This window comes from Arachis duranensis, chromosome 7, assembly GCF_000817695.3.
Source record: "Arachis duranensis cultivar V14167 chromosome 7, aradu.V14167.gnm2.J7QH, whole genome shotgun sequence".
NCBI lineage: Eukaryota > Viridiplantae > Streptophyta > Magnoliopsida > Fabales > Fabaceae > Arachis > Arachis duranensis.
This window is the reverse complement of record NC_029778.3, coordinates 70,380,294-70,400,079: the sequence shown is the minus strand read 5'-3', so window position 1 is coordinate 70,400,079 and position 19,786 is coordinate 70,380,294. Positions and strand designations below refer to the sequence as shown.

Genomic DNA, 19,786 nt, shown 5'->3' with positions numbered 1-19,786 from the left:
ACCTCCCTAGGAGAATTGAGTTTCAACATGGGACAACTAAGGGTGGAGCACCAAGAACATTCCATTCTCCTCCATGAAATTAGAGAATATCAAAGAATCATGAGAGAGGAGCAACAAAGGCAAGGAAGAGACATTGAGGAGCTCAAGCACTCCATAAGATCTTCAAGAGGAAGAACAAGCCGCCATCACTAAGGTGGACCCGTTCTTTAATTTCCTTGTTCTTTATTTTCCTGTTTTTCGAATTTTAATGCTTATGTTTATCTATGTTTGTGTCTTATGATCATTAGTGTCTTAGTGTCTATGCCTTAAAGTTATGAATGTCCTATGAATCCATCACCTTTCTTAAATGAAAAATGTTCTTAATTGAAAAAGAGAAGAATTGCATGAATTTTAAATTTTATAACAGATTAATTATTTTGATGTGGTGGCAATACTTTTGTTTTCTGAATGTATGCTTAGACAGTGCATATATCTTTTGAATTTGTTGTTCATGATTGGTTGGCTCTTGAAAGAATGATGACAAAGGAGACATGTTACTGAGGATCTGAAAAATCATAAAAAAAATGATTCTTGAAGCAAGAAAAAACAGTGAATACAAAAAAAAAAGAACAAAAACGAAAAAAAAGGGAGAAAGAGAAAAAGAAAGAAAAAGAAAAAAATTAAAGTTGTGATCCAAGGCAAAAAGAGTGTGCTTAAGAACCCTGGACACCTCTGATTGGGGACTCTAGCAAAGCTGAGTCACAATCTGAAAAGGTTCACCCAATTATGTGTCTGTGGCATGTATGTATCCGGTGGTAATACTGGAAGACAGAGTGCTTTGGGCCACAGCCAAGACTCATAAAGTAGCTATGTTCAAAAATCATCATACTTAACTAGGAGAATCAATGACACTATCTGGATTCTGAGTTCCTAAAGAAGCCAATCATTCTGAATTTCAAAGGATAGAGTGAGACGCCAAAACTGTTCAGAGGCAAAAAGCTAAAAGCCCCGCTCATCTAATTAATACTGATCTTCATAGATGTTTTTAGAATTCATTGCATATTCTCTTCTTTTTATCCTATTTGATTTTCAGTTGCTTGGGGACAAGCAACAATTTAAGTTTGGTGTTATGATGAGCGGATAATTTATACGCTTTTCGGCATTGTTTTTAAGTAGTTTTTAGTATGATCTAGTTAATTTTAGGGATGTTTTCATTAGTTTTTATGCTAAATTCATATTTCTGGACTTTACTATGAGTTTGTGTGTTTTTCTGTGATTTTAGTTATTTTTTGGCTGAAATTGAGGGACCTGAGCAAAAATCTGATTCAGAGGCTGAAAAAAGGTTCACCCATGTAATTAACCTCTGCCATTGCAGGGTTCTCAGGATCATAAGCTTCTTCAGAAGCTACCTCTTTAGTACTATTGGATGTATTTTGCCATCCATTCAGACTTTGAGAGATCATTTTGACTTGCTGAGTCAACACTTTGTTCTGAGCCAATATGGCATTCAGAGCATCAATTTCAAGAACTCCCTTCCTCTGAGGCGTCCCATTATTCATGGAATTCCTCTCAGAAGTGTACATGAATTGGTTATTTGCAACCATGTCAATGAGTTCTTGAGCTTCTGCAGGTGTTTTCTTTAGGTGAATGGATCCACCTGCAGAATGGTCCAATGACATTTTCAAAAACTCAGATAGACCATAATAGAATATATCTAATATGGTCCATTCTGAAAACATGTCAGATGGACACCTTTTGGTCAACTGCTTGTATCTTTCCCAAGCTTCATAGAGGGATTCACCATCTTTTTGTTGTTGGATTCAGACCTCCCTTCACTCGAAATGGATTTTCTAGAGATACAGAACTCCAAATGGCGCAATTTTAATTGCGTTGGAAATTAGACATCCAGGGCTTTCCAACAATATATAATAGTTTATACTTTATTCGAGTTTAGATGACACAAACTGGCGTTCAACGCCAGCTCCATGATGCATTCTGGAGTAAAACGCCAGAAACACGTCACAAACCAGAGTTATACGCCAAAAACACATTACAACTTGGCGTTTAACTCCAAAAGAAGTCTCTACACGTGAAATCTCAAGGCTCAACCCAAGCACACACCAAAGTGGGCCCCGAAAGTGAATTTCTGCACTTAGACTTATTTCTGTAAACCCTAGTAACTAGTTTAGTATAAATAGGACTTTTTACTATTGATTTTCATCGGGGAATTAATATGTGGACATTTAGTTCTTAGACATTGGGGGCTGGCCATTCGGCCATGCCTAGATGTTGTTCTTGTTTATTTTCAACAGTGGAGTTTCTACACACCATAGATTAAGGTGTAGAGCTCTGCTGTACCTCGAGTATTAATGCAATTACTATTGTTCTTCTATTCAATTCACGCTTATTCTTATTCTAAGATATTCATTCACACTTCAACCTGATGAATGTGATAATCCGTGACACTCATTACCATTCTCAACCTATGAACGCGTGCCTGACAACCACCTCCGTTCTACCTTCGATTGAATGCGTATCTCTTGGATTCCTTAATCCGAATCTTCGTAGTATAAGCTAGAATCCATTGGTAGCATTCTTGAGAATCTGGAAAGTCTAAACCTTGTCTGTGGTATTCCGAGTAGGATTCAGGGATCGAATGACTGTTACGAGCTTCAAACCCGCGAGTGTTGCGCGTAGTGACAGACGCAAAAGGATCAATGGATCCTATTCCGACAAGATCGAGAACCGACAGATGATTAGTCGTACTGTGACAAAGCATTTGGACCATTTTCACTGAGAGGACGGGAGGTAGCCATTGATGCCGATAAAACCCGAACATACAGCTTGCCATAGAAAGGAGTAAGAATGATTGGATGAAAGCAGTAGGAAAGCAGAGATTCAGAAGGAACACAGTATCTTCATGCGCTTATCTGAAATTCCCACCAATGAATTACATAAGTATCTCTATCTTTATTTTATGCTTTATTTATTGTTATATTCGAAAACCATTATAACCATTAGAATCCACCTGATTGAGATTTACAAGATGACCATAGCTTGCTTCATACCAACAATCTCCGTGGGATCGACCCTTACTCACGTAAGGTATTACTTGGACGACCCAATGCACTTGCTGGTTAGTTGTGCGAAGTTGTGACAAAGTGTGATTCACGTTTGAGAGCTCCAAGTCTTTGGCACCATTGTTGATGATCACAATTTCGTGCACCACTTGCCACCCGGATGGAACCATGATGATCAACTTGAAGTCGGGTGTAAAATCAAGATTTGGGATCCCGGTATACAAGAAGATCAACTTTGGGAGCTCAAAACTTGTGAAGAACTCCATCAAGGCTTGGAAAATTTACATGGAATAGACAGAGCTTATTATAAGTCCAAGCATTTGGTGGCAGTTTCAGGATGAGTTCAAGCACAAGCCACCATGACAAGGAGCTCACTAAATGTCCAATTTAAGGACTTTAACTAAAAGTGCTAGGTGGGAGACAACCCACCATCGTATGATCGTTCCTTTTTCAATTATAATTTTATTTAGTTTTGTTTGTTTTTTAGTTTTATTTTATTTCATTAAACCTGGAATTATTCATAACATCCGCATTAGCACTGCATTTTATATCCTGCTTTAAAAAAAGGGGGAAAGCACGTGACCGCGTCGCTGATGCGTCCGCATCATAGGTGCGTTCTGAAGAAAAGAGCATTGAACAGAAAGTCACGTGAAAACGTGGCTGGAGGCATACCTTAGGCACAAACATGCTCACGCGGCCGTGTCAATTGGAAAATAAGCCTTCCACACATCCGCATCACGCACGCGAACACGTGCCCCTAAAAATCAACGTAAATGGGTGTATGACAGCAAGTTATGATGGAGTAGAGCTGGAATTATGCTAAAAGCACAAATCCTACCACGCGTACGCGTCCCCCACGCGTACGCGTCCCCCACGCGTCCGCGTCACTTTTAAAAGTGAGGCCATCCACGTGTGCGCGTCACCCACGCGCACACGTCACCCTAAATTTTGGCAATGTGCAAACAAAACAAAAAGTTGCGTGAACGCGAGGCTGCTCTCGCGCCAATGGCACAAATCAAGTCACGCGTACGCGTGCCTTACGTATATGTGTCATCAGAAAATTTTGCAACTCACGCGAACGCGTGCTCCACGCGTCCGCGTCGCCTGCGCCGCACAGCTTATCCAAATCAGTGCCAGAAATCTTATCTTTTCTTCACCAATCCTAATTTTTCCTTCCTCCTCTCTTCCTGACTTCTTCTTCCTTTCTTTCACTTCTCATTCTTATTATCTCTCATTCTATTTTACTTAATTTATTTGCATACTTTCATTCATTGTATTTTAATTTTGTGCATATTTTTATTTTCTTTTCTAAATTTATTAATCTACTGTTGGTGTTAAATGTTCTTATTCAACTGTTGTATCTTTTCTAGTATTATTTTGGTGCTTAGTGACTTGTTTTACATTGTTGGGTAATATTATTTAAGTCCATGCTAATCTTTTATGTTACTTATACTCCTTTTGTATTGACATGAATTTATATTATTTTTCATTACCCATTATCTCTTCCCCTTTGTTGCACTGTCTGCACCATTGATATGCCATGTGCTTATAGTGTTTCCTCACTTGCATGTTGTAACTACCATGTAATTGAGATCCTTATTATTTGGCATTACCCACACATAATTTTATTTGTTTTCTATCTTTATTTTTGGGTTACCTTTCTTTCTTTTTCTCTTCTTTCAGGATGGCCACCGAAGAAGGAAAAGGGAAAGATTCTCAAAGGGGCAGCAGACAAGTCCATCTGCACAATCTCTGGAGAAAAGCATCAGTTGTAGCAGCCCGTCCACCTACACATCTTCGCATGCACCAAGGACGGTGCAATCTTTAAGTGTGGGGAGGTCGATACCGATCTCCATGGGTTAGTTATTCTCTTCTCAACACCAATGTCTTATTTCCTTTATTAGTTCATTGTTGCATTGCATAATAGATTGCATGTGTAGTTGATTGTTTGCATTTAAGTACTACTTGGTAGAAAAATAATAAGTTTCTTTTTAAGACCCTATTTTTGAAAAATTTCACTAATTTAAAATCAAAATTTTTGTCTTAAACTTGTCGAAAGTTGTATTTGGAACATGGTTTTTTTTTAGCCAAAGAATACACAACCCGTGAGATTTTGAGCTTATTTATATGGTTACATTATTTAACCATAATATTTCATTCTTGTGTGTTTTTCTTCTCTATGATTGCAATCTGTATTTTGTTCCAGTCTATATGTCCATTGTTTAGTATATTTACATGCTTGCATATGATTGAGGCCATATTTGATTATTATCTCACTTATCCCAAATAAGCCTACCCTTTTATGTCACCCTTGTTAGCCACTTTGAGCCTTTTAATTCCCTTTTGTTCTATAACCACATCACTAGCCTTAAGCAGAAAAATAAATTAAATATCCCAATTGAATCTTTGGTTAGCTTAAGATAGTGGTTGTACATCAACTAAGTGTGGGGAAACTGTGGGAACATGGGTTAATAAGGGAATGTATCATGTTTCTAATTTATTTGAATATTGGGAATTTGGGAACCTACTCATGAAAAACCAAAATAATTAAATAATGGAAAATCCATTTGTATTGATAAGTTATGTTTATTTTTCTACAAAAAAATCCAAAAATATTCAATAAATAAGGGGACAAAAATACCCCAATGTTAAGCTTTAATAGAAAGATCAATGCACATGTGATAAAGAAATATAAAAAATTTGGTATATGAGTATGTGATACAAAAGTGGGAATTATGGGTAGCTAGGTGTGATTTTTAGAATTACATAGAGTATGTGTGTGTGTTAGGTAAGAGCTTACGTTAGTCAAAGATTCATATTATAACTCACTTGGCCATACATATGTCCTTACCTTTACCTCAGTCCTATTACAATCCTGAAAAGACCTCATGATGTTTGCATTGGTATGCTAAATATTTGTTGATTGGTTAGATGAAAACAAGGTTTAGAAAGCATGACTAGGGAAGAGTAGAGTGATTGATCCTAGACACTTGAGAGTTAAAGTGATATACACTACCAGTAAGGGTTCAATGCTTGATTCTATGTTCCCTGCTTTCATGAGCTATCTTCTTACAAGTTTACTTGTTTTTTATTGTAAGATTTGAATTAGTGGAATTTGGTTTGTATTTATCTTGGAGAACTTGTTTGTTTTTAACCAAGTAGATAGAGACGTCTTAGCATGTAGTTGCATTCACATTCATAGGTTGCATTGCATGAGTCTTGCTTTTTCCTACTCATTTATTTTATCTCCTTAAGCTAAGCATGAGGACATGCTAAGGTTTAAGTGTGGGGAGGTTGATAAACCACTATTTTATGGTTTATATTGTGTTTAATTGAGTGGTTTTTATCAAATTCTTGCCCACTTATTCATATGATTTGCATGATTTTACAATTCCTTCCTAGTTTAGTTCTATGGTTGAAAACTTGCTTCCCAGAGATCTTTTAATTGCGTATTTTAATTCTCCTTTATACCATTCGATGCCGTGATCTGTATGTTAAGTGTTTCAGGATTCATAGGGCAGGAATGACTTAGAGAATGGAGAGGAAGCTTGCAAAAATGGAAGGAACATAAGAAACTAAGGAGATGACCAGTGAATACCGACACGAACGCATGGCTCACGCGACCGCGTGAAATGGAAAAAATCGCAGTGACGCGTTCGCGTGCCTGACACGAACGCGTGGATTGGAATCTGCACAAATGACGTGAACGCGTGGACGATGCGTACGCGTGGCAAGGAAAATGCTGAATGACGCGCACGCGTGGATGACGCGTACGCGTGACATGCGCGATCTGCAGAATTAACAAAACACGCTGGGAGCGATTTCGGGCCGCGTTTTGACCCAGTTTTTGGTCCAGAAACACAGAATAAAGCCAGGGAACATGTAGAGACTCAATTCGTACTGAGCATGAGCTGCTAATTCATAATTTTAGGTTTTTAGATGTAGTTTTTAGAGAGAGAGGTTCTCTCCTCTCTCTTAGGATTATGATTTAGGATTTCTATTATGTTTAGGTTACTTCTTTTCAAATTACAGGTTCAATGTTTCTTTTATTTATTTTTCCAATTTAATTTATGAAACTTTTCCATGTTAGATTTGATTTCTTTTATTAATACAATTTGAGGTATTTCAGATATATGATTTTAATTTAGCTTTTTACACTCTTAGCTTTGGTTGAGTAATTAGAGACTCTTGAGTTATCAAACTCAGCTGATGATTGAAAATTGGAATTCTTTGCTGATTGACTTGAATTCCCCTAACACTCGTCTTTTCTTAGGAATTGACTATGACTTGAGGAATCAAATTGGTTTATCCACCTAACATACCTTCATAGTTAGAGGTTGACCAAGTGGGAGCAAAAGCCAATTCTCATCACAATTGATAAGGATAACTAGGATAGGACTTCTAATTCTCATACCTTGCCAAGAGCTTTATTAGTTATTAATTTATTAATTCCTGCAATTTATTTCTCTTGTTTAAACCTTTCAAAAACCCAAAAATACTGTTTTCCATAACCAATAATAAGAACACCTCCCTGCAATTCCTTGAGAAGATGACCCGAGGTTTGAATACTTCGGTTATTTATTTTTATTGGGTTTGCTTAAGTGACAAACAAAACTTTTGTACGAAAGGATTCTCTGTTGGTTTAGAAACTATACTTACAACGAGATTATATTTTTAAACTTCTTTACTGATAGAAATCTGATCGTCAAGTACCATCTTTGTGAACTACAAGAAGCTCCACCATATTTTCCCTCATTCCAATTCTGGCCATGTCCATTGCATCTTTGTCTGTGTGAAGCATTGATGAGCGGATAATTTATACGCTTTTTGGCATTGTTTTTAGGTAGTTTTTAGTATGATCTAGTTACTTTTAGGGATGTTGTCATTAGTTTTTATGCTAAATTCATATTTCTGGACTTTACTATGAGTTTGTGTGTTTTTCTGTGATTTCAGGTATTTTCTGGCTAAAATTGAGGGACCTAAGCAAAATTCTGACAGGAGGCTGACAAAGGACTGCTGATGCTGTTGGAATCTAACCTCCCTGCATTCAAAATGGATTTTATGGAGCTACAGAACTCCAAATGGTGCGCTCTTAATAGTGTTGGAAAGTAGACATCCAGAGCTTTCCAGAAATATATAATAGTCCATACTTTGTTCGAGATTAGACGATGTAAACTGGTGCTCAACGCCAGCTCCATGCTGCCTTCTGGAGTCAAATGCCAGAAACACGTCACGAACCAGAGTTGAACGCCCAAAACACGTTATAACTTGGCGTTCAACTCCAAGAGAAGCCTCAGCTCGTGGATATATCAAGCTCAGCCCAATCACACACCAAGTGGTCCCCGGAAGTGGATTTATGCATCAATTACTTACTTCTGTAAACCCTAGTAGCTAGTTTAGTATAAATAGAACTTTTTACTATTATATTTTGAAATCTTGGATTGTATTTTTCAATCTTCTGACCACGTTTGGGGGCTGGCCATTCGTCCATGCCTGAACCTTCATCACTTATGTATTTTCAACGGTGGAGTTTCTGCACACCATAGATTAAGGGTGTGGAGCTCTGCTGTACCTCGAGTTTCAATGCAATTACTACTATTTTTTATTCAATTCGACTTATTCTTATTCTAAGATATTCGTTGCACTTCAACATGATGAATGTGATGATCCGTGACACTCATCATCTATCTCACCTATAAACGCGTGACTGACAACCACTACCGTTCTATCTTAGACCGGGCGCATATCTCTTGGATTCCTTAATCAGAATCTTCGTGGTATAAGCTAGAATTAATGGCGACATTCATGGGAATCCGAAAAGTCTAACCTTGTCTGTGGTATTCCGAGTAGGATTCCGGGATTGAATGACTGTGACGAGCTTCAAACTCGTGATTGCTGGGCGTGATGACAAACGCAAAAGAATCAAGGGATTCTATTCCAACATGATCGAGAACCGACAGATGATTAGCCGTGCTGTGACAGAGCATTTGGACCATTTTCACTGAGAGGATGAGATGTAGCCATTGACAATGGTGATGCCCTACATACAGCTTGCCATAGAAAGGAGTGACAAAGATTGGATAAAAGCAGTAGGAAAGCAGAGATTCAGAAGGAATACAGCACCTCCGTACACTTGTCTGAATTTTCCACCATTGAATTACATGAGTAACTCTATCTTTATTTTCTGTGTAATTTATTATTATTATACAAAAATCCAATAATCTCTTAATATAGTTGAATCTGCCTGACTGGGATTTACAAGATGACCATAGCTTGCTTCAAACCAACAATCTTTGTGGGATCGACCCTTACTCACGTAAGGTATTACTTGGACGACCCAGTACACTTGCTGGTTAGTTGTGCGGAGTTGTGACCAAGTGTGATTTATGTTTGAGAGCACCAAGTCTTTGGAGCCATTGTTGATGATCACAATTTCGTCCACCAAGTTTTTGGTGCCGTTGCCGGAGATTGTTTGTGTATGGACAACTGACGGTTCATCTTGTTGCTCAGATCAGGTAATTTTCTTTTTGTTTTAATTTCAAAAAAAAATTTCAAAAAAATCTTTCAAAAATTTTTCTCTTTTTCGTTTTCCTAAAGAATATTTTCGAAAAAAAAATAATAAAAATACAAAAAAATTTCATAAAATCATAAAAACCAAAAATATTTTGTGTTTCTTGTTTGAGTCTTGTGTCATGTTTTAAGTTTGATGTCAATTGCATGATTTAAAAATTCTTGCATTTTTCGAAAATTCATGCATTCATGGTGTTCTTCATGATCTTCAAGTTGTTCTTGGTAAGTCTTCTTGTTTGATCTTGATTTTTTCTTGTTTTGTGTCTTTTGTTGTTTTTCATGTGCATCTTTGCATTCATATTTTCTAAGCATTAAAGATTTCTAAGTTTGGTGTCTTGCATGTTTTCTTTGCATAAAAATTTTTTCAAAAATATGTTCTTGATGTTCATCATGATCTTCAAAGTGTTCTTGGTGTTCATCTTGACATTCATAGTGTTTTTGCATGCATGATTGGTTTTGATAAAAAATTTTTATGTTTTGGGTCATATTTGTGTTTTTCTCTCTCTTCATTAAAAATTCAAAAAATAAAAAATATCTTTTCCTTAATTTGCTGATAATTTTTGAAAACTTGAGTTGACTTAGTCAAAAATCTTTTAAAATTAGTTGTTTCTTACAAGTCAAGTCAAATTTTCAAATTTAAAAATCTTATCTTTTCAAAATCTTTTTCAAAAATCAAATCTTTTTCAATTTTTTTATTATTTTCGAAATTTTTAAAAATTTATTTTCAAAATTTTTTTCTTATCTTTATTTCAAAATTTTGAAAACTTTACCAACAATTAATGTGATTAATTCAAAAATTTGAAAGTTGTTACTTTCTTGTTAAGAAAGGTTCAATCTTTAAATTCTAGAATCATATCTTTTTGTTTCTTGTTAGTCAAGTAATCAAATTTAATTTTAAAAATTAAATCTTTTTCAACCATATCTTTTTATCATATCTTTTATATCATATCTTTTTCAAAATCATATCTTTTTCAAAAATTTGATTTCAAAATATCTTATCTAACTTCTTATCTTCTTATCTTTTCAAATTTGATTTTAATATCTTTTTCAACTAACTAATTAACATTTTGTTTGTTTCTTATCTTTTTCAAAACCACCTAACTACTTTTCTCTCTCTACTTTTCGAAAATATCTCATCCCTTTTTCAAAATTATTTTTAAATTAACTAATTATTTTAAATTTTAATTTTAATTCTATCTCACCTTTAATTTTCGAAAATCATTAACTCCTTTTCAAAATTAATTTTCGAATTCTTTCTCTCATCTTCTTCTATTTATTTATTTATTTACTAACACTTCTCTTCACCTCTCTTCATCTCAAATCACTACCCCTATCCTTATCCTTGTGTTTGGATTCTCCTTTCATTATTCCCTTCTTCTTCTACTAATAATAAAGAACCTCTTTACTGTGACATAGAGGATTTCTCTTCTTTTTCTGTTCTCTTCTCTTTCATATGAGCAGGAACAAGGAAAAAGACATTCTTGTTGAAGCTGATCCAGAACCTGAAAGGACTCTGAAGAGGAAACTAAGAGAAGCTAAATTACAACAATTCAGAGGCAACCTTTCTGAAATTTTTGAACAAGAGAAGGAGATGGCAGCCGAACCCAACAATAATAATGCAAGGAGGATGCTTGGTGATTTTACTAAACCCACGTCCAAGTTTGATAGAAGAAGCATCTCAATTCCTGCCATTGGAACAAACAACTTTGAGCTGAAACCTCAATTAGTTGCTCTAATGCAACAGAACTGCAAGTTTCATGGACTTCCATCTGAAGATCCTTACCAGTTTTTAACTGAGTTCATGCAGATTTGTGAGACTGTTAAGACGAATGGAGTAGATCCTGAAGTCTACAGGCTCATGCTTTTCCCTTTTGCTGTAAGAGATAGAGCTAGAACATGGTTGGACTCACAACCTAAAGGTAGCCTGGACTCCTGGGATAAGCTGGTCACGGCCTTCTTGGATAAATTATTTCCTCCTCAAAAACTGAGCAAGTTTAGAGTGGATGTTCAGACCTTCAAGCAAAAAGATGGTGAATCCCTCTATGAAGCTTGGGAAAGATACAAGCAGATGACCAAAAAGTGTCCTTCTGACATGTTTTCAGAATGGACCATATTAGATGTATTCTATTATGGTCTATCTGAGTTTTCCAAGATGTCATTGGACCACTCTGCAGGTGGATCCATTCACCTAAAGAAAATGCCTGCAGAAGCTTAGGAACTTATTGACATGGTTGCAAATAACCAATTCATGTACACTTCTGAGAGGAATTCCGTGAATAATGGGACGCCTTAGAGGAAGGGAGTTCTTGAAATTGATGCTCTGAATACCATATTGGCTCAGAACAAAGTGTTGACTCAGCAAGTCAACATGATTTCTCAAAGTCTGAATAGATGGCAAAATGCATCCAGCAGCACTAAAGAGGCATCTTCTGAAGAAGAAGCTTATGATCCTGAAAACCCTGCAATGGCAGAGGTAAATTATATGGGTGAACCTTATGGAAACATCTATAATTCATCATGGAGAAATCATCCAAATTTCTCATGGAAGGATCAACAAAAGCTTCAACAAGGCTTTAATAATGGTGGAAGAAATAGGCTCAGCAATATCAAGCCTTATCCATCATCTTCTCAGCAACAGACAGAGAATTATGAACAGAATTCCTCTAACTTATCAAATTTATTCTTTGATCTATCTAAGTCCACTTTAAGTTTCATGAATGAAACAAGGTCCTCCATCAGAAATCTGGAGGTACAAGTGGGCCAGCTGAGTAATAAAATCACTAAAACTCCTCCTAGTACTCTCCCAAGCAATACTAACGAAAATCCAAAAAGAGAGTGCAAGGCCATTGATATAATCAATATGGCCGAACCTAGAGAGGAAGGAGAGGACGTGAATCCCAATGAGGAAAACCTCACGGGACGCCTCTCAAGCAAGAAGGAGTTCCCTATTGAGGACCTAAAAGAATCTGAGGCTCATATAGAGACCATAGAGATTCCATTAAATTTCCTTCTGCCATTCATGAGCTCTGAAGACTATTCTTCCTCTGAAGAGGATGAAGATGTAACTGGAGAGCAAGTTGCTCAATATTTAGGAGCTATCATAAAGCTGAATGCCAAGTTGTTTGGTAATGAGATTTGGGAAGGTGAACCTCCCTTGCTCATTAGTGAACTAGATACATGGGTTCAGCAAACTTTACCTCAAAAGAAACAAGATCCTGGGAAATTCTTAATACCTTGTACCATAGGCACCATGACCTTTGAGAAAGCTCTGTGTGACCTAGGGTCAGGCATAAATCTTATGCCACTCTCTGTAATGGAGAAGCTGGGGATCATTGAGGTACAGCCTGCCTTATTCTCATTACAATTGGCAGACAAGTCAGTAAGACAAGCTTATGGATTAGTGGAGGACGTGTTAGTAAAGGTTAAAGGCCTTTACATCCCTGCTGATTTCATAATCTTAGACACTAGGAAGGAGGAGGATGAATACATCATCCTTGGAAGACCTTTCCTAGCCACAGCAGAAGCTGTGATAGATGTTAACCGAGGAGAATTAGTCCTTCAATTGAATGGGGACTACCTTGTGTTTAAAGCACACGGCTATCCTTCTGTAACAAGGGAGAGTAAGCATGCAGAGCTTCTCTCAGTACAGAGTCAAACAGAGCCCCCACAATCAAACTCTAATTTTGGTGTTGGGAGGCCACAACCAAACTCTAAGTTTGGTGTTGGGACTATATAACATTGACCTGATCACCTGTGAGGCTCCATGAGAGCCCACTGTCAAGCTATTGACATTAAAGAAGTGCTTATTGGGAGGCAACCCAATTTTTATTTATCTAATTTTATTTTTTATTTTAGTGTTCTTTTATGTTTTATTAGGTAAATGATCATGTGGAGTCACGAAAAAATATTAAAATTAAAAACAAAATAAAAAATAGCAGAAGAAAAATCACACCCTGGAGGAAGGACTTACTGGCGTTTAAACGCCAGTAAGGAGCATCTGGCTGGTGTTCGACGCCAGAACAGAGCATGGATCTGGCGTTGAACACCAGAAACAAGCAACACCCTGGTGTTCAAACGCCAGGAATGCACCCTGAGGAGAGCTGGCGCTGAACGCCAGAAACAAGCATGGAACTGGCGTTCAACGCCAGAAACATGCTGCACATGGGCGTTGAACGCCCAGAACATGCATCACTTCAACGTTTAAATGCCAGAATTACATGCAAAGGCATTTTACATGCCTAATTGGTGCAGGGATGTAAATCCTTGACACCTCAAGATCTGTGGACCCCACAGGATCATCTTAGGATCTGTGGACCCCACAGGATCCCCACCTACCATATTCTCCCCTCTTCTCAACATTCATCCTCTCTTTCCAATAAATACTCTTCCCCAAAATCCTTCACCAATCACCTCAATCTCTCTTCCCAATCACCCCTTCACCACTCACATCCACCCACTTTTCCCCATAAACCCCACCTACCTTCAAAATTCAAATTTCTTTCCCATCCAAACCCACCCTAAATGGCCGAACCTACTCCCTCTTCCTTCACTATATAAACCCCTCCATTCTTCTTCATTTTCACACAACACAACCCTCTCTTCTCCTTCTTGGCAAAATACACCTCTCCCCCTCTCCTCCATATTTTCTTCTTCTTCTTCTTCTCTTCTTTCTTCTCTTGCTCGAGGGTGAGCAATATTTTAAGTTTGCTGTGATAAAAGCATAAGCTTTTTGTTTTTCCATTACCATTGATGGCACCTAAGGCTGGAGAAACCTCTAGAAAAGGGAAAGGGAAGACAAAAGCTTCCACCTCCGAGTCATGGGAGATGGAAAGATTCATCTCCAAAGTCCATCAAGACCACTTCTATGATGTTGTGGCCAAGAAGAAGGTGATCCCCGAGGTCCCTTTCAAGCTCAAGAAAAATGAGTATCCGGAGATCCGACATGAGATCCAAAGGAGAGGTTGGGAAGTTCTAACCAACCCCATCCAACAAGTTGGAATCTTAATGGTTCAAGAGTTCTATGCCAATGCATGGATCACTAGGAACCATGATCAAAGTAAGAACCTGAACCCAAAGAATTATCTTACAATGGTTCGGAGGAAATACTTAGATTTTAGTCCGAAAAATGTGAGGTTGGCATTCAACTTGCCCATAATGCAAGGAGATGAACACCCCTACACTAGAAGGGTCAACTTTGATCAAAGGTTGGACCAAGTCCTCATAAACATATGTGTGGAAGGAGCTCAATGAAAAAGAGACTCAAGAGGCAAGCCAGTTCAACTGAGAAGACTGGACCTTAAGCCTGTGGCTAGAGGATGGCTGGAGTTCATCCAACGCTCCATCATCCCCACTAGCAACCGATCTGAAGTTACTGTGGATCGGGCCATCATGATTCATAGCATCATGAATAGAGAGGAAGTAGAAGTTCATGAAGTCATCCCCCTTGAATTCTACAAAATAGCCGATAAGCCCTCTACCTTGGCAAGGCTAGCTTTTCCTCATCTTATTTGCCATCTATGTTACTCAGCTGGAGTTATCATAGAAGGAGACATCCCCATTGAGGAGGATAAGCCCATCACTAAGAAAAGGATAGAGCAAACAAGAGAGCCCACTCATGGATCCCAAGAGACGCATGAAGAAGCTCATCACCAAGAAATCCCGGAGATGCCTCAAGGGATGCACTTTCCTCCCAACAACTATTGGGAACAACTCAACACTTCTCTAGAAGATTTGAGTTACAATGTGGATCAATTAATGGTGGAACATCAAGAGCACTCTATCATTCTTCATGAAATTAGAGAAGATCAAAGAGCAATGAGGGAGGAGCAACAAAGGCAAGGAAGGGACATAGAAGAGCTTAAGGACATTATTGGTCCTTCAAGAAGAAGACGCCACTAAGGTGGACTCATTCCTTGTTCTTAGTTTTTTCTGTTGTTCGATTTTTATGTTATATGTTCATCTATGTTTTGAGTCTCTACTTCATGATCATTAGTAGTTAGTAACTATGTCTTAAAGTTATGAATAATTCCATGAATCCTTCACCTCTCTTAAATAAAAAATGTTTTTAATTCAAAAGAACAAGAAGTACATGAATTTCGAATTTATCCTTGAATTTAGTTAAATTATATTGATATGGTGACAATACTTTTTGTTTTTTGAATGAATGCTTAAACAGTGCATATTTTTTATCTTGTTGTTTATGAATGTTAAAATTGTTGGCTCTTGAAAGAATGATGAACAAAGAGAAATATTATTGATGATCTGAAAAATCATAAAATTGATTCTTGAAGCAAGAAAAAGTAGTGAAAAACAAAAGCTTGCAAAAAAAATGGCAAAAAAATAGAAAGAAAAAGAAAAAGCAAGTAGAAAAAGCCAATAGCCCTTAAAACCAAAAGGCAAGGGTAAAAAGGATCCAAGGCTTTGAGCATCAATGGATAGGAGGGCCCAAGGAAATGTTATGTGTCTGTAGCATTTATGTATCCGGTGGTAATACTGGAAAACAAAATGCTTAGGGCCACGTCCAAGACTCATAAAAGTAGCTGTGTTCAAGAATCAACAAACTTAACTAGGAGAATCGATAACACTATCTGAAATTCTATTTTCCTATAGATGCCAATCATTCTAAACTTCAAAGGAAAAAGTGAGATGCCAAAACTGTTCAGAAGCAAAAAGCTTCAAGTCCCGCTCATCTAATTAGAATTAATATTCATTGATATTTTGGAATTTATAGTATATTCTCTTCTTTTTATCTTAATTGATTTTCAGTTGCTTGGGGACAAGCAACAATTTAAGTTTGGTGTTGCGATGAGCGGATAATTTATACGCTTTTTGGCATTGTTTTTAGGTAGTTTTTAGTGTGATCTAGTTACTTTTAAAGATGTTTTCATTAGTTTTTATGCTAAATTCACATTTCTGGACTTTACTATGAGTTTGTGTATTTTTCTATGATTTCAGGTATTTTCTGGCTGAAATTGAGGGACCTGAGCAAAATTCTGACAGGAGGTTGACAATGAACTGCTGATGCTGTTGGAATCTGACCTTCCTGCACTAAAAATAGATTTTCTGGAGCTACAGAACTCCACATGGCGCTCTCTCAACGGCGTTAGAAAGTAGACATCCAGAGCTTTCCAGCAATATATAATAGTCCATACTTTGTTCGAGATTAGATGACGTAAACTGGTGCTCAACGCCAGTTCCATGCTGCATTCTGGAGTCAAACGCCAGAAACACGTCACGAACTAGAGTTGAACGCCCAAAACACGTTACAACTTGGCGTTCAACTCCAAGAGAAGCCTCAGCTCGTGGATAGATCAAGCTCAGCCCAAGCACACACCAAGTGGGCTCCGGAAGTAGATTTATGCATCAATTACTTACTTCTGTAAACCCTAGTAGCTAGTTTAGTATAAATAGAACTTTTTACTATTATATTTTGAAATCCTGGATTGTATTTTTCAATCTTCTGACCACGTTTGGGGGCTGGCCATTCGGTCATGCCTGAACCTTCATCACTTATGTATTTTCAACGGTGGAGTTTCTGCACACCATAGATTAAGGGTGTGGAGCTCTGCTGTGCCTCAAGTTTCAATGCAATTACTACTATTTTCTATTCAATTCGACTTATTCTTATTCTAAGATATTCGTTGCACTTCAACATGATGAATGTGATGATCGGTGACACTCATTATCATTTTCACTTATGAACGCGTGACTGACAACCACTTCCGTTCTACCTTAGACCGGGCGCATATCTCTTGGATTCCTTAATCAGAATCTTCGTGGTATAAGCTAGAATTAATGGCGGCATTCATGGGAATCCAGAAAGTCTAACATTGTCTGTGGTATTCCGAGTAGGATTCCGGGATTGAATGACTGTGACGAGTTTCAAACTCGCGATTGCTGGGCGTGATGACAAACGCAAAAGAATCAAGGGATTCTATTCCAACATGATCGAGAACCGACAGATGATTAGTCATGCTGTGACAGAGCATTTGGACCATTTTCACTGAGAGGATGGGATGTAGCCATTGACAACAGTGATGCCCTACATACAGCTTGCCATAGAAAGGAGTGACAAAGATTGGATAAAAGCAGTAGGAAAGTAAAGATTCAGAAGGAATACAGCACCTCCACACACTTGTCTGAATTTCCCACCATTGAATTACATGAGTAACTCTATCTTTATTTTTTGTTTAATTTATTATTATTATTCAAAAATCCAATAATCTCTTAATATAGTTGAATCCGCCTGACTGGGATTTACAAGATGACCATAGCTTGCTTCATACCAACAATCTCTGTGGGATCGACCCTTACTCACGTAAGGTATTACTTGGACAACCCAGTACACTTGCTAGTTAGTTGTGCGAAATTGTGACAAAGTGTGATTTATGTTTGAGAGCACCAAGTCTTTGGAGCCATTGTTGATGATCACAATTTCGTCCACCAAGCATCCTCAGTCCTACATCTGTTTCATTATTCAGAGATTTATACCACATTGCAGCGATGTTCTCTGCCACATATCCTTGTTCGACCACTATCTCAGTTGCCTCGAACCCACTTCACCTATCTTTATCACACTAGTCCACTATCGAAGTCTCACCCCCACATAGTGTAAAAGGTTCACCACTGGTGCACGAAATTGCAATCACACTTTTGCAATCCCGCACAACTAACCAGCAAGTGCACTGGGTCGTCCAAGTAATACCTTACGTGAGTAAGGGTCGATCCCACGGAGATTGTCGGCTTGAAGCAAGCTATGAGTTGAGGATTTAGCTCAAAGCTGCTTGCTCTAATGGGAGGTATACAGATGCTACTCCCATATGCAGCTGTTATGGGGTTAGCATATGACCCCAGAGTCCTTCTGGACTGTTCAATTCCACTTAGGTCCATGATGGAGAAAGGGAATATGATATGAATTCACAAGTAAAGTAAAATATTTTTTTTTTGAATTGACCGAAAAAATAAAATAAAATAAAAGGAAAACAAAATAAATTTTCGAAACCTAAAAGAAAATAAGATCAAAGCAAATTGAAAACTGAATCAATTAATTAGTTAAAAAAATTTTGGAATTAGCAATAGAAAAGATATGATTGAAAATTATTTTGAAAGAGATTTGATTTTTGAAATTAGGAAAGAGAAAAACAACAAAATGACACCAAACTTCAAATTTTTAGAAAATCAAACACAAATTTTCGAAAATTTTAAAGGTAAAACACAAAGAAGACACCAAACTTAGAATTTTTGAAGAACAAGAAAGGACTAAGAACATGCAAATTCGAAAAAAAAATTAAAAGAAAACAAAAGCATGCAATTGACACCAAACTTAAAATATGAAATTAGACTCAAATAAAAGACTCTAAACCAACAAAAATAAAACAGTCCTAATCTAAGCAACAAGATAAGCCGTCAGTTGTCCAAACTCGAACAATCCCCGGCAACGGCGCCAAAAACTTGGTGCACGAAATTGCAATCACACTTTTGCAATTTCGCACAACTAACCAGCAAGTGCACTGGGTCGTCCAAGTAATACCTTACGTGAGTAAGGGTCGATCCCACGGAGATTGTCGGCTTGAAGCAAGCTATGGTTATCTTGTAACTCTTAGTCAGGATATCAATAATTATCAGATTGATTGTGAAAAGTGAAAGAACATGAAATAAGTACTTGTTTTGCAGTAATGGAGAACAGGTTGAGGTTTTGGAGATGCTCTATCTTCTGAATCTCTGCTTTCCTACTGTCTTCTTTTTCAAGCACGCAAGATTCCTTCCATGGAAAGCTGTATGTAGGGTTTCACCGTTGTCAATGGCTACCTCCCATCCTCTCAGTGAAAATGTTCAACGCACTCTGTCACAGCACGGCTAATCATCTGTCGGTTCTCAATCGGGTTGGAATAGGATCCAGTGATTCTTTTGGGTCTGTCACTAACGCCCAGCCCTCAGGAGTTTGAAGCTCGTCACAGTCATTCAATCCTTGAATCCTACTCAGAATACCACAGACAAGGTTTAGACCTTCCGGATTCTCTTGAATGCCGCCATCAATTCTAGCTTATACCACAAAGATTCTGATTAAGGAATCTAAGAGATATCTACTCAATCTAAGGTAGAATGGAGGTGGTTGTCAGGCACACGTTCATAGTTGAGAATGATGATGAGTGTCACGG

The 19,786-nt window shown here is 37.6% G+C and overlaps 1 non-coding gene across 1 annotated transcript; it reads right to left on the bottom strand.

Moving 5' to 3' along the window:
- Window positions 1–11,619: 11,619 nt before the first annotated feature.
- On the bottom strand, window positions 11,620–11,723 carry LOC127740891 (small nucleolar RNA R71). The gene has a single exon (XR_008001747.1). It is a non-coding gene; the product is annotated as a small nucleolar RNA R71 (small nucleolar RNA).
- Window positions 11,724–19,786: the final 8,063 nt, after the last annotated feature.